The 11,833-nt window shown below is 49.0% G+C and overlaps 1 non-coding gene across 1 annotated transcript; it reads left to right on the forward strand.

Moving 5' to 3' along the window:
- The first annotated feature begins 10,884 nt into the window (after positions 1–10,884).
- Positions 10,885–10,957, forward strand: Trnaa-cgc (transfer RNA alanine (anticodon CGC)). Its single transcript has one exon. It is a non-coding gene; the product is annotated as a tRNA-Ala (tRNA).
- The last annotated feature ends 876 nt before the right edge of the window (positions 10,958–11,833 follow it).

Genomic DNA, 11,833 nt, shown 5'->3' on the forward strand with positions numbered 1-11,833 from the left:
ACGGCTTAACCTCATTGAAGTCTAGAGGGTGGACAACACGTTCGTCTTACTCAGAGCGGTGTCCGAACTCTATTTTCGACGTTATACGTGCCACTTTCATTGTGGCCAACTACGATTCGATACAGAATGCACGAAACCTGAAAGACACCCTAACGGATACATAGAGAGTAGTGTTTGTCTGCTGAATAATGGGAGTGCAAGGGTCTGTGTCGTCTATATGGCTGTATGTAGCACCATTAGTCTTCGTGGGGGGCGGGCGTAACTCAGATGGTAGAGCGCTCGCTTAGTATGCGAGAGGTACTGGGATCAATACCCAGTGCATCCAGAATTTTTAACACACCTACATGCGCACCTTGCCATGCAAGTGGAATAATTCTCAGCCTGCAGATGTGTCTAGGAAGATACAAGCGAATGATTAGCATCCACAATTGGCAAGCGTGCTGTTATTAGTGCGCGGGAAGCACCCTCCTCCCACGCCACCACTTTATTTAGAAACAGTACAAGTGTTCCCGTAAGATTCTCAAGCCTATGTCGGAAAGATCTGCCTTGCGCCGAGTTCACGTAAATCCCACTGCACATTCCTATTCTCTGCGTGCAGTCGGCTGCTACTGGTGTTGCTAGTTGTGACTGCCGATAACAGATGCCGTAGCAATCAATTCATGGAGTGAGTTGTATGTTTTGTGATAGTCTGTCTCTGACAAGCAAGCACAGGTGACATAGGTGCGAACACAGGAAGCTAGCAGACTGTCGCTGCCTGCAGACACCGAGCAGCCACACTAGGAGGGCGGCCTAAGCCGTAGGCGAAATGTGCTCATTCGCTTTGGCGCGACGTCGAACTATAAATAATGCTGTCACTAGCGTGAGCGTTGCGTGAGCGTCGTGGAAAGTCAGAAAAGTTGGCTGCGTGGGTGAGTGCCAAGTTTGGGGAGCGTTTTGTAGTATGCGCAGTGCAATGGAGACGCGGATACTTGTTGTGGCCCAGTGTTTTGCAGTTGGACGACAAGATTGTTACACAGTGGTAAAGAGCGAGGCACTGAGTTGGCATGAATAATGGAGTGCACAATGGGGCTCGAGATGTGTTTGTTACCTCAGGTGCTGTATGATTGTCGACAAGGAGTGAAAACGGAGCAATTTGTGACGGCTCTTTCAATTTAAGACGTTAAAAACAGACGGAATTTGCATTTGTAATACCAGAGCATCGAAACTACTTGGAACTTTTGTGTATATGAACGTGTCCGCGCCTTTGTACTCTGCTCCCTTCACCGCTACAAACCCACCAACCATCGTGTCCGTACGCATCAGAGTCGCAAAGAATGGGGAATAGCGCAGTTTGGTCGTGCATGTGGCGTAGCTCAGTTGGTAGAACGTTCGCTTCGCATGTGAAAGGTGCAGGGTTCAACCCGCGGCGCCTCAACTTTTTGTGGTCAGTGCATTGTAAGTGATGGTCGTGGCGAACCTACAGGCACGCAAGATGTTGCAAAGCCAGCGTCACAGACTGATATGATGTATACTGACGTAAGGAGAGCAAGATGTAAGTGTGGGGACCGGCTGTTATCGAGGTGTCATCGAGTGCAGATCTGTCTTAGGTATCACGGCTTAACCACATTGAAGTCTAGAGGGTGGACAACACGTTCGTCTTACTCAGAGCGGTGTCCGAACTCTATTTTCGACGTTATACGTGCCACTTTCATTGTGGCCAACTACGATTCGATACAGAATGCACGAAACCTGAAAGAAACCCTAACGGATACATAGAGAGTAGTGTTTGTCTGCTGAATAATGGGAGTGCAAGGGTCTGTGTCGTCTATATGGCTGTATGTAGCACCATTAGTCTTCGTGGGGGGCGGGCGTAACTCAGATGGTAGAGCGCTCGCTTAGTATGCGAGAGGTACTGGGATCAATACCCAGTGCATCCAGAATTTTTAACACACCTACATGCGCACCTTGCCATGCAAGTGGAATAATTCTCAGCCTGCAGATGTGTCTAGGAAGATACAAGCGAATGATTAGCATCCACAATTGGCAAGCGTGCTGTTATTAGTGCGCGGGAAGCACCCTCCTCCCACGTCTACACATAATTTAGAAACAGTACAAGTGTTCCCGTAAGATTCTCAAGCCTATGTCGGAAAGATCTGCCTTGCGCCGAGTTCACGTAAATCCCACTGCACATTCCTATTCTCTGCGTGCAGTCGGCTGCTACTGGTGTTGCTAGTTGTGACTGCCGATAACAGATGCCGTAGCAATCAATTCATGGAGTGAGTTGTATGTTTTGTGATAGTCTGTCTCTGACAAGCAAGCACAGGTGACATGGGTGCGAACACAGGAAGCTAGCAGACTGTCGCTGCCTGCAGACACCGAGCAGCCACACTAGGAGGGCGGCCTAAGCCGTAGGCGAAATGTGCTCATTCGCTTTGGCGCGACGTCGAACTATAAATAATGCTGTCACTAGCGTGAGCGTTGCGTGAGCGTCGTGGAAAGTCAGAAAAGTTGGCTGCGTGGGTGAGTGCCAAGTTTGGGGAGCGTTTTGTAGTATGCGCAGTGCAATGGAGACGCGGAAACTTGTTGTGGCCCAGTCTTTTGCAGTTGGACGACAAGATTGTTACACAGTGGTAAAGAGCGAGGCACTGAGTTGGCATGAATAATGGAGTGCACAATGGGGCTCGAGATGTGTTTGTTACCTCAGGTGCTGTATGATTGTCGACAAGGAGTGAAAACGGAGCAATTTGTGACGGCTCTTTCAATTTAAGACGTTAAAAACAGACGGAATTTGCATTTGTAATACCAGAGCATCGAAACTACTTGGAACTTTTGTGTATATGAACGTGTCCGCGCCTTTGTACTCTGCTCCCTTCACCGCTACAAACCCACCAACCATCGTGTCCGTACGCATCAGAGTCGCAAAGAATGGGGAATAGCGCAGTTTTGTCGTGCATGTGGCGTAGCTCAGTTGGTAGAGCGTTCGCTTCGCATGTGAAAGGTGCAGGGTTCAAGCCGCGGCGCCTCAACTTTTTGTGGTCAGTGCATTGTAAGTGATGGTCGTGGCGAACCTACAGGCACGCAAGATGTTGCAAAGCCAGCGTCACAGACTGATATGATGTATACAGACGTAAGGAGAGCAAAATGTAAGTGTGGGGACGGGCTGTTATCGAGGTGTCATCGAGTGCAGATCTGTCTTAGGTATCACGGCTTAACCTCATTGAAGTCTAGAGGGTGGACAACACGTTCGTCTTACTCAGAGCGGTGTCCGAACTCTATTTTCGACGTTATACGTGCCACTTTCATTGTGGCCAACTACGATTCGATACAGAATGCACGAAACCTGAAAGACACCCTAACGGATACATAGAGAGTAGTGTTTGTCTGCTGAATAATGGGAGTGCAAGGGTCTGTGTCGTCTACATGGCTGTATGTAGCACCATTAGTCTTCGTGGGGGGCGGGCGTAACTCAGATGGTAGAGCGCTCGCTTAGTATGCGAGAGGTACTGGGATCAATACCCAGTGCATCCAGAATTTTTAACACACCTACATGCGCACCTTGCCATGCAAGTGGAATAATTCTCAGCCTGCAGATGTGTCTAGGAAGATACAAGCGAATGATTAGCATCCACAATTGGCAAGCGTGCTGTTATTAGTGCGCGGGAAGCACCCTCCTCCCACGCCACCACTTTATTTAGAAACAGTACAAGTGTTCCCGTAAGATTCTCAAGCCTATGTCGGAAAGACCTGCCTTGCGCCGAGTTCACGTAAATCCCACTGCACATTCCTATTCTCTGCGTGCAGTCGGCTGCTACTGGTGTTGCTGGTTGTGACTGCCGATAACAGATGCCGTAGCAATCAATTCATGGAGTGAGTTGTATGTTTTGTGATAGTCTGTCTCTGACAAGCAAGCACAGGAGACATAGGTGCGAACACAGGAAGCTAGCAGACTGTCGCTGCCTGCAGACACCGAGCAGCCACACTAGGAGGGCGGCCTAAGCCGTAGGCGAAATGTGCTCATTCGCTTTGGCGCGACGTCGAACTATAAATAATGCTGTCACTAGCGTGAGCGTTGCGTGAGCGTCGTGGAAAGTCAGAAAAGTTGGCTGCGTGGGTGAGTGCCAAGTTTGGGGAGCGTTTTGTAGTATGCGCAGTGCAATGGAGACGCGGAAACTTGTTGTGGCCCAGTGTTTTGCAGTTGGACGACAAGATTGTTACACAGTGGTAAAGAGCGAGGCACTGAGTTGGCATGAATAATGGAGTGCACAATGGGGCTCGAGATGTGTTTGTTACCTCAGGTGCTGTATGATTGTCGACAAGGAGTGAAAACGGAGCAATTTGTGACGGCTCTTTCAATTTAAGACGTTAAAAACAGACGGAATTTGCATTTGTAATACCAGAGCATCGAAACTACTTGGAACTTTTGTGTATATGAACGTGTCCGCGCCTTTGTACTCTGCTCCCTTCACCGCTACAAACCCACCAACCATCGTGTCCGTACGCATCAGAGTCGCAAAGAATGGGGAATAGCGCAGTTTGGTCGTGCATGTGGCGTAGCTCAGTTGGTAGAGCGTTCGCTTCGCATGTGAAAGGTGCAGGGTTCAAGCCGAGGCGCCTCAACTTTTTGTGGTCAGTGCATTGTAAGTGATGGTCGTGGCGAACCTACAGGCACGCAAGATGTTGCAAAGCCAGCGTCACAGACTGATATGATGTATACTGACGTAAGGAGAGCAAGATGTAAGTGTGGGGACCGGCTGTTATCGAGGTGTCATCGAGTGCAGATCTGTCTTAGGTATCACGGCTTAACCTCATTGAAGTCTAGAGGGTGGACAACACGTTCGTCTTACTCAGAGCGGTGTCCGAACTCTATTTTCGACGTTATACGTGCCACTTTCATTGTGGCCAACTACGATTCGATACAGAATGCACGAAACCTGAAAGACACCCTAACGGATACATAGAGAGTAGTGTTTGTCTGCTGAATAATGGGAGTGCAAGGGTCTGTGTCGTCTATATGGCTGTATGTAGCACCATTAGTCTTCGTGGGGGGCGGGCGTAACACAGATGGTAGAGCGCTCGCTTAGTATGCGAGAGGTACTGGGATCAATACCCAGTGCATCCAGAATTTTTAACACACCTACATGCGCACCTTGCCATGCAAGTGGAATAATTCTCAGCCTGCAGATGTGTCTAGGAAGATACAAGCGAATGATTAGCATCCACAATTAGCAAGCGTGCTGTTATTAGTGCACGGGAAGCACCCTCCTCCCACGCCTACACATAATTTAGAAACAGTACAAGTGTTCCCGTAAGATTCTCAAGCCTATGTCGGAAAGATCTGCCTTGCGCCGAGTTCACGTAAATCCCACTGCACATTCCTATTCTCTGCGTGCAGTCGGCTGCTACTGGTGTTGCTAGTTGTGACTGCCGATAACAGATGCCGTAGCAATCAATTCATGGAGTGAGTTGTATGTTTTGTGATAGTCTGTCTCTGACAAGCAAGCACAGGTGACATAGGTGCGAACACAGGAAGCTAGCAGACTGTCGCTGCCTGCAGACACCGAGCAGCCACACTAGGAGGGCGGCCTAAGCCGTAGGCGAAATGTGCTCATTCGCTTTGGCGCGACGTCGAACTATAAATAATGCTGTCACTAGCGTGAGCGTTGCGTGAGCGTCGTGGAAAGTCAGAAAAGTTGGCTGCGTGGGTGAGTGCCAAGTTTGGGGAGCGTTTTGTAGTATGCGCAGTGCAATGGAGACGCGGAAACTTGTTGTGGCCCAGTGTTTTGCAGTTGGACGACAAGATTGTTACACAGTGGTAAAGAGCGAGGCACTGAGTTGGCATGAATAATGGAGTGCACAATGGGGCTCGAGATGTGTTTGTTACCTCAGGTGCTGTATGATTGTCGACAAGGAGTGAAAACGGAGCAATTTGTGACGGCTCTTTCAATTTAAGACGTTAAAAACAGACGGAATTTGCATTTGTAATACCAGAGCATCGAAACTACTTGGAACTTTTGTGTATATGAACGTGTCCGCGCCTTTGTACTCTGCTCCCTTCACCGCTACAAACCCACCAACCATCGTGTCCGTACGCATCAGAGTCGCAAAGAATGGGGAATAGCGCAGTTTAGTCGTGCATGTGGCGTAGCTGAGTTGGTAGAGCGTTCGCTTCGCATGTGAAAGGTGCAGGGTTCAAGCCGCGGCGCCTCAACTTTTTGTGGTCAGTGCATTGTATGTGATGGTCGTGGCGAACCTACAGGCACGCAAGATGTTGCAAAGCCAGCGTCACAGACTGATATGATGTATACTGACGTAAGGAGAGCAAGATGTAAGTGTGGGGACCGGCTGTTATCGAGGTGTCATCAAGTGCAGATCTGTCTTAGGTATCACGGCTTAACCTCATTGAAGTCTAGAGGGTGGACAACACGTTCGTCTTACTCAGAGCGGTGTCCGAACTCTATTTTCGACATTATACGTGCCACTTTGATTGCGGCCAACTACGATTCGATACAGAATGCACGAAACCTGAAAGACAGCCTAACGGATACAAAGAGAGTAGTGTTTGTCTAATGAATAATGGGAGTGCAAGGGTCTGTGTCGTCTATATGGCTGTATGTAGCACCATTAGTCTTCCGGGGGGCGGGCGTAGCTCAGATGGTAGAGCGCTCGATTAGTATGCGGGAGGTACTGGGATCAATACCCAGTGCCTCCAGAATTTTTAACACACCCGCATGCGCACCTTGCCATGCAAGTGGAATAATTCTCAGCCTGCAGATGTGGCTAGGAAGATACAAGCGAATGATTAGCATCCACAATTGGCAAGCGTGCTGTTATTAGTGCGCGGGATGCACCTTCCTCCGACGCCTACACTTTATTTAGAAACAGTACAAGTGTTCCCGTAAGATTCTCAAGCCTATGTCGGAAAGATCTGCCTTGCGCCGAGTTCACGTAAATCCCACTGCACATTCCTATTCTCTGCGTGCAGTCGGCTGCTACTTGTGTTGCTAGTTGTGACTGCCGATAACAGATGCCGTAGCAATCAATTCATGGAGTGAGTTGTATGTTTTGTGATAGTCTGTCTCTGACAAGCAAGCCCAGGTGACATAGGTGCGAACACAGGAAGCTAGCAGACTGTCGCTGCCTGCAGACACCGAGCAGCCACACTAGGAGGGCGGCCTAAGCCGTAGGCGAAATGTGCTCATTCGCTTTGGCGCGACGTCGAACTATAAATAATGCTGTCACTAGCGTGAGCGTTGCGTGAGCGTCGTGGAAAGTCAGAAAAGTTGGCTGCGTGGGTGAGTGCCAAGTTTGGGGAGCGTTTTGTAGTATGCGCAGTGCAATGGAGACGCGGAAACTTGTTGTGGCCCAGTGTTTTGCAGTTGGACGACAAGATTGTTACACAGTGGTAAAGAGCGAGGCACTGAGTTGGCATGAATAATGGAGTGCACAATGGGGCTCGAGATGTGTTTGTTACCTCAGGTGCTGTATGATTGTCGACAAGGAGTGAAAACGGAGCAATTTGTGACGGCTCTTTCAATTTAAGACGTTAAAAACAGACGGAATTTGCATTTGTAATACCAGAGCATCGAAACTACTTGGAACTTTTGTGTATATGAACGTGTCCGCGCCTTTGTACTCTGCTCCCTTCACCGCTACAAGCCCACCGACCATCGTGTCCGTACGCATCAGAGTCGCAAAGAATGGGGAATAGCGCAGTTTAGTCGTGCATGTGGCGTAGCTCAGTTGGTAGAGCGTTCGCTTCGCATGTGAAAGGTGCAGGGTTCAAGCCGCGGCGCCTCAACTTTTTGTGGTCAGTGCATTGTAAGTGATGGTCGTGGCGAACCTACAGGCACGCAAGATGTTGCAAAGCCAGCGTCACAGACTGATATGATGTATACTGACGTAAGGAGAGCAAGATGTAAGTGTGGGGACCGGCTGTTATCGAGGTGTCATCGAGTGCAGATCTGTCTTAGGTATCACGGCTTAACCTCATTGAAGTCTAGAGGGTGGACAACACGTTCGTCTTACTCAGAGCGGTGTCCGAACTCTGTTTTCGACGTTATACGCGCCACTTTTATTGTGGCCAACTACGATTCGATACAGAATGCACGAAACCTGAAAGACAGCCTAACGGATACAAAGAGAGTAGTGTTTGTCTAATGAATAATGGGAGTGCAAGGGTCTGTGTCGTCTATATGGCTGTATGTAGCACCATTAGTCTTCGGGGGGGCGGGCGTAGCTCAGATGGTAGAGCGCTCGATTAGTATGCGGGAGGTACTGGGATCAATACCCAGTGCCTCCAGAATTTTTAACACACCTACATGCGCACCTTGCCATGCAAGTGGAATAATTCTCAGCCTGCAGATGTGTCTAGGAAGATACAAGCGAATGATTAGCATCCACAATTGGCAAGCGTGCTGTTATTAGTGCGCGGGAAGCACCTTCCTCCCACGCCTACACTTTATTTAGAAACAGTACAAGTGTTCCCGTAAGATTCTCAAGCCTATGTCGGAAAGATCTGCCTTGCGCCGAGTTCACGTAAATCCCACTGCACATTCCTATTCTCTGCGTGCAGTCGGCTGCTACTGGTGTTGCTAGTTGTGACTGCCGATAACAGATGCCGTAGCAATCAATTCATGGAGTGAGTTGTATGTTTTGTGATAGTCTGTCTCTGACAAGCAAGCACAGGTGACATAGGTGCGAACACAGGAAGCTAGCAGACTGTCGCTGCCTGCAGACACCGAGCAGCCACACTAGGGGGGCGGCCTAAGCCGTAGGCGAAATGTGCTCATTCGCTTTGGCGCGACGTCGAACTATAAATAATGCTGTCACTAGCGTGAGCGTTGCGTGAGCGTCGTGGAAAGTCAGAAAAGTTGGCTGCGTGGGTGAGTGCCAAGTTTGGGGAGCGTTTTGTAGTATGCGCAGTGCAATGGAGACGCGGAAACTTGTTGTGGCCCAGTGTTTTGCAGTTGGACGACATGATTGTTACACAGTGGTAAAGAGCGAGGCACTGAGTTGGCATGAATAATGGAGTGCACAATGGGGCTCGAGATGTGTTTGTTACCTCAGGTGCTGTATGATTGTCGACAAGGAGTGAAAACGGAGCAATTTGTGACGGCTCTTTCAATTTAAAACGTTAAAAACAGACGGAATTTGCATTTGTAATACCAGAGCATCGAAACTACTTGGAACTTTTGTGTATATGAACGTGTCCGCGCCTTTGTACTCTGCTCCCTTCACCGCTACAAACCCACCAACCATCGTGTCCGTACGCATCAGAGTCGCAAAGAATGGGGAATAGCGCAGTTTGGTGGTGCATGTGGCGTAGCTCAGTTGGTAGAGCGTTCGCTTCGCATGTGAAAGGTGCAGGGTTCAAGCCGCGGCGCCTCAACTTTATGTGGTCAGTGCATTGTAAGTGATGGTCGTGGCGAACCTACAGGCACGCAAGATGTTGCAAAGCCAGCGTCACAGACTGATATGATGTATACTGACGTAAGGAGAGCAAGATGTAAGTGTGGGGACCGGCTGTTATCGAGGTGTCATCGAGTGCAGATCTGTCTTAGGTATCACGGCTTAACCTCATTGAAGTCTAGAGGGTGGACAACACGTTCGTCTTACTCAGAGCGGTGTCCGAACTCTATTTTTGACGTTATACGTGCCACTTTGATTGTGGCCAACTACGATTCGATACAGAATGCACGAAACCTGAAAGACAGCCTAACGGATACAAAGAGAGTAGTGTTTGTCTAATGAATAATGGGAGTGCAAGGGTCTGTGTCGTCTATATGGCTGTATGTAGCACCATTAGTCTTCGGGGGGGCGGGCGTAGCTCAGATGGTAGAGCGCTCGATTAGTATGCGGGAGGTACTGGGATCAATACCCAGTGCCTCCAGAATTTTTAACACACCTACATGCGCACCTTGCCATGCAAGTGGAATAATTCTCAGCCTGCAGATGTGTCTAGGAAGATACAAGCGAATGATTAGCATCCACAATTGGCAAGCGTGCTGTTATTAGTGCGCGGGAAGCACCTTCCTCCCACGCCTACACTTTATTTAGAAACAGTACAAGTGTTCCCGTAAGATTCTCAAGCCTATGAAGGAAAGATCTGCCTTGCGCCGAGTTCACATAAATCCCACTGCACATTCCTATTCTTTGCGTGCAGTCGGCTGCTACTGCTGTTGCTAGTTGTGACTGCTGATAACAGATGCCGTAACAATCAATTCATGGAGTGAGTTGTATGTTTTGCGATAGTCTGTCTCTGACAAGCAAGCACGGGTGACATAGGTGCGAACACAGGAAGCTAGCAGACCCTCGCTGCCTGCAGACACCGAGCAGCCACACTAGGAGGGCGGCCTAAGCCGTAGGCGAAATGTGCTCATTCGCTTTGGCGCGACGTCGAACTATAAATAATGCTGTCACTAGCGTGAGCGTTGCGTGAGCGTCGTGGAAAGTCAGAAAAGTTGGCTGCGTGGGTGAGTGCCAAGTTTGGGGAGCGGTTTGTAGTATGCGCAGTGCAATGGAGACGCGGAAACTTGTTGTGGCCCAGTGTTTTGCAGTTGGACGACAAGATTGTTACACAGTGGTAAAGAGCGAGGCACTGAGTTGGCATGAATAATGGAGTGCACAATGGGGCTCGAGATGTGTTTGTTACCTCAGGTGCTGTATGATTGTCGACAAGGAGTGAAAACGGAGCAATTTGTGACGGCTCTTTCAATTTAAGACGTTAAAAACAGACGGAATTTGCATTTGTAATACCAGAGCATCGAAACTACTTGGAAATTTTGTGTATATGAACGTGTCCGCGCCTTTGTACTCTGCTCCCTTCACCGCTACAAACCCACCAACCATCGTGTCCGTACGCATCAGAGTCGCAAAGAATGGGGAATAGCGCAGTTTAGTCGTGCATGTGGCGTAGCTCAGTTGGTAGAGCGTTCGCTTCGCATGTGAAAGGTGCCGGGTTCAAGCCGCGGCGCCTCAACTTTTTGTGGTCAGTGCATTGTAAGTGATGGTCGTGGCGAACCTACAGGCACGCAAGATGTTGCAAAGCCAGCGTCACAGACTGATATGATGTATACTGACGTAAGGAGAGCAAGATGTAAGTGTGGGGACCGGCTGTTATCGAGGTGTCATCGAGTGCAGATCTGTCTTAGGTATCACGGCTTAACCTCATTGAAGTCTAGAGGGTGGACAACACGTTCGTCTTACTCAGAGCGGTGTCCGAACTCTATTTTCGACGTTATACGTGCCACTTTTATTGTGGCCAACTACGATTCGATACAGAATGCACGAAACCTGAAAGACAGCCTAACGTTTACAAAGAGAGTAGTGTTTGTCTAATGAATAATGTGAGTGCAAGGGTCTGTGTCGTCTATATGGCTGTATGTAGCACCATTAGTCTTCGGGGGGGCGGGCGTAGCTCAGATGGTAGAGCGCTCGATTAGTATGCGGGAGGTACTGGGATCAATACCCAGTGCCTCCAGAATTTTTAACACACCTACATGCGCACCTTGCCATGCAAGTGGAATAATTCTCAGCCTGCAGATGTGTCTAGGAAGATACAAGCGAATGATTAGCATCCAAAATTGGCAAGCGTGCTGTTATTAGTGCGCGGGAAGCACCTTCCTCCCACGCCTACACTTTATTTAGAAACAGTACAAGTGTTCCCGTAAGATTCTCAAGCCTATGTCGGAAAGATCTGCCTTGCGCCGAGTTCACGTAATTCCCACTGCACTTTCCTATTCTCTGCGTGCAGTCGGCTGCTACTGGTGTTGCTAGTTGTGACTGCCGATAACAGATGCCGTAGCAATCAATTCATGGAGTGAGTTGTATGTTTTGTGATAGTCTGTCTCTGACA

This window comes from Schistocerca gregaria, chromosome 10 (assembly GCF_023897955.1).
Source record: "Schistocerca gregaria isolate iqSchGreg1 chromosome 10, iqSchGreg1.2, whole genome shotgun sequence".
NCBI classification, from domain to species: Eukaryota; Metazoa; Arthropoda; class Insecta; order Orthoptera; family Acrididae; genus Schistocerca; species Schistocerca gregaria.